Genomic DNA, 4,450 nt, shown 5'->3' with positions numbered 1-4,450 from the left:
AAATGAAGATAAACTGCAGTGAGTAAATCGAAGAGAAAAATAAACTAATTTGTTTAAATTTTAAGAAAAAAAAAATAAATGTTATATTATTAAAAGAATATAAGAAAAGAAGTAGCGTTCAACAATGCTGAACATCTGATATCATCCACCATGTAAAAATTTAAATTATAAACGAATTAGTTGTCCTAAATATAGTGATGTTAAATTAAAATGTCTTATTCGGTTTTTGCCGACAGATGTGTACTCTCAGTCAATGTTCGATTATTTGAATATATTTTGATTTCTGTTATGATTATTCCAATTGTGGAACCTCTATAGAGTAGATTCCGAAGGAATGGGCCAATGTTGTCTATTTCGTATCGGATCTAAATAAATATGAAATAAACATTGCGACTTGCCAGTTCGGATTATGTAGGTTACTCCCTTGGCTTTATATGAGATATGTGATAATTTTTAGAAAATATTAAAATTTGCTTGCGATACCAGAAATATTCCATTTTCGTACCTCATCTAATACAGATAAAACCAATAAATCGGGCGGGGCCGACTTTATGATACCCTACACCACTTTGCCAATTTAGTAGAGCTCCACATAACAATTAAATTTTTTTATGGGAGAATTCAATCATACACGCTATGATTATAATTATAATTTAAAGTTCAAAGGACTAAATATGACGAAGGATTAGTATCTTTTAAATTCGGACTTGTATTGCCTATTTGATATACACTGGTGGCCAAAACTAAAGCAACTAAAATAGCAAAGACAATAAATGCCCTGTAACTTCTACAAAAATGATCAAATCGTAATTATTTTTCCAGTTTTAAATGAGGTACTTAATTCACTTTTAAAAGACTAAAAATAAAAACACAAAAATAGTTTTGAATGAAAAATAATATATGGAAAACTAAAATGACCCAATTTTTGCTTGGTCAAAACTAAAGCAACTTTTTGATTTTTTATTTTGAAATAATTAAATTTTGGCTAGTAGTCGATAGCATCCATTATTTTTGATAGCAGCTGCACCCCTACCAAGCATTGAATCTATAACACGCTCAATTTGATCCTTGGGTATGCTTTTCCAAGCACCCTGAATTCTTTAGAAAATGTTGTGTTTATTTCTTTCCGAATCTCGCTTGATCTTCCTTGCTTCCAAAGGTTTTCTATGGGGTTTAGGTCAGATGATTGTGTCGGCCATGACAAAACACCGATTTTTGACCACCGCAACCAATCTTTGGCAAGTTTTGATGCATGTTTGGGATCGTTGTCATGCTGAAACGCCCAAAAAAGCCAACTACTTTCCTCAGCGGAAGGGAACATCGTGATTTTTAACACATCTTTGTAAACAAACCGATCCATAACTTCCTTTATTTCATGGATAGGCCCAAGTTCACAGAAAGAAAAAAAGTTCCACACAATTTTTGTCCCTCCCTCATTTCACTGTACCCTTGCCACACTGCGGCTCGTAAAATTATTCATGTCTGAGCCTTTAATATTAAACGTAGACTCATCCCAGAATAAAATGTTTTTCCATTGTGCTGGATTCCGATTAATATTATCGTTTCCAAAAGCCATAGTGGCTTTCCGATTTTTTCAGATATAAATGGCTTTTTTTGATGGCTTACGGACATGCAGACCAGCTGCCACCACTCGTCTACGCACGGATCATGAGCTGAAATCCAATGATCTCTCTCTCACCAATCCAGTTGAACTCTTAAATTGTTGTTTTTTATTTCTCTCACAATTTGTTGATCAATACGTGCTGAAGTTTTTCACGGCCTTCATCCGTTATAGACTGTTACTACTGATCCAGTTTCAAAAAACTGACTTAGTATACAAGAAATCGAAGAAATATTTATGAAATATTTCTCGGAAATCATTTTCTGTGATAGCTTGTCTTCATAGTCACTGATAATTTGCTGTTTTATTCAAGTACTGTATTTGCTTCTAGCTATTTTTAAACTATTTTTGAGCAGTATTTAAAAAAACGGAAACAAACACGTGCTGTTGTAGAAAACTTCTCAAAAATGATTTATGACAAGCGAAATTGTTGAAGGAAGCGAAAAGCTATAAATATGACAGTAAAAACATCTGAAATTGCCGCGATCATATGAATGTACAATAGAGTTGCTTTTGTTTTGTCCACGCCAAAATCGGTTTAATTGACTTTACCACACATTATTTTTTATATAAAAACTAATTTTGGTTTTATGTTTTAATTTATTTTAAAGTGAATAAAGTGCCTAATTTAAAACTAGAAAAACTTTCGCATTTTCTTAAATTTGAAAAAAGTTACAGGGTATTCATTCTCCTCGTAAGTTCAGTTGCTTTAGTTTTGGCCATCAGTGTATATATGGGAGCTATATCAAAGTCTGAACCGATCTTGATAAAATTTGGCAAAGATATTTCTGAGCTGTATTTGATATATTTCCCCAAATAGTGTTGTTACAGAGTGCATATTACGGCAGCGGAGAACAAAAATAACAAATCGGATGAACAATATATATGGAAGCTATAGCTATATCTGAACCGATTTCGATCAAATTTGGCATACTTATTTTCAGGTCTAATTTGGTTGTACGTGCAAAATTCCATACTATTCGGGCTGATATTACTCGTTTGGTGACAATAAAAGGCAAATCGGACGAAGATATATGTGAGAGCTATATCTAATTCTTTACCGATTATCTCCAATTTCAATAGGGTTCGTTCTTGGGCCAAACAAATGAATTGTGCAAAATTTCATTTGGATAGGGCAATAAATGCGAACTGTACTTTGTTTACAGGAATACGTGATTTCTTTACATTTGCCTGGAAAACCACTAGTGGCTATCGTTAGAGCACTCCATGCTTTTATATGTGCATAAATCTTTGTGTCTCATACCATCGCTCCTTACCGTGATACTGGTAGCGTAGCCCGACGTCAAGGAAGTGGACGGAAGAAAACAGCAACATCAGCAGAAATGGTTCGAAAAGTAAAGAAGCGACTTGATCGAAACCGGCGTCGCAGTGGCCGAAAAATGGCTCGTGAGCTGAACATATCGCAATATTCAATTCGGCAAATATTGAAAAATGAGCTCGGGGTAATGAAATTGAAATTCAGTGCAAGAACTTACACAGCAACAGAAAGAAAATAGACTCAAAAGAGCTAAAGAATTGCCACGCTTGGCCGAAAGTGGTGAACTGCCGAATTTTGTTTTCTCCGCTCCGATGAGAAAACATTCGTTGTCCAGCAGTTTGTTCACAAATAAACTGATCGTAGTTACTTGCCAAAGAGGTCAGCTGAAAATGTGCACCTTCGGTTGGCCACCAGAACTCAAGCGCCGGCCATGGTGATGGTGTGGGCAAAGATAACAGCCGATGGTCGCTCTCCGCTCGTATTAGTCGACCGTGGCATCAGAATAAATGCCGAATATTATCGCGAAAATATTCTGGATTGTGTATTAAAGCCTTGGGCATGCAAACATTTTGGCTGCAGACCTTGGACATTCCAACTGGACTCAGCACCATCGCACTCAGCGCGCGCCACGCAAGAATGGTTACAAAATGAGGTTCCTCGCTTCATTTGCAGCGCACAATGGCTACCAAATTCTCCGGATACCAATCCGTTGGACAATTGTGTCTGGAGAATTTTGGGAAGCAAGGTTGGCACTATAAAATACCAAAGTGTCGATCACCCCAAGCAAGCGCTTCGCCGGGAATGAACCAAAATAACACAGAGCAGCTTGTGACAGTTTCATTGGAAGTTTTAAGGCCATAATTCGGTCCAAAGGTGACCAATTCGAATAAATCGAAGCTTATTCTAAGATTTGATGCTATTTCCGACATTTTTTTGCTTTCATTTAATAAAATTCTGTTGTTGCAAAAATCGTCAGGCTTTGTCCCATTATTGTTGTTTTTATAAAACAACATTTGTTTATTAGTGGAGAACGATGGTAATGTTTACCAGGGGTAAGGCAGGGAATACCTAGGTTTCGGAAAGAGCCACCAATCCTCATCAGTTCCCTTGTTTTTTTTTTTTTGCCTGGTATATTCTCCCCAGAAGTTATTTTAAAATAACTCCTATTACAAAAAACTTCTTTACTCAAGTGACGAGATCGTAAGCTCAATAGAAGAGGAACCAAAGAATTATATAAAACTAAAATTCTCTTAGAAAATCTTCTAAGTCTTACAACCGCACTTATAAAAAAGTTTTTTGTCATAGAAGTTATTTTAAAATAACTTCTGACGATTTTTGCAACAACAAAATACTAGGTATCCAAAACAAACATGCCAACACTGTTCTCATTTAATAAAATTAAAAAAATATATGGCGTTTGACTTTGTTGCAGTTTTTTTATCTCACCCTGTATTTCCGAGTTCTATAAGATATCTGGTACCAAATATCATTGTTGTGGAATTCATATTACGAATGTGAGTGACGTAAATACCAAATAGGATGAAACATAT

Source organism: Musca domestica, unplaced genomic scaffold, assembly GCF_030504385.1.
Source record: "Musca domestica strain aabys unplaced genomic scaffold, Musca_domestica.polishedcontigs.V.1.1 2, whole genome shotgun sequence".
In the NCBI taxonomy this organism is placed as follows: domain Eukaryota; kingdom Metazoa; phylum Arthropoda; class Insecta; order Diptera; family Muscidae; genus Musca; species Musca domestica.
This window is presented reverse-complemented; position numbering follows the sequence as displayed.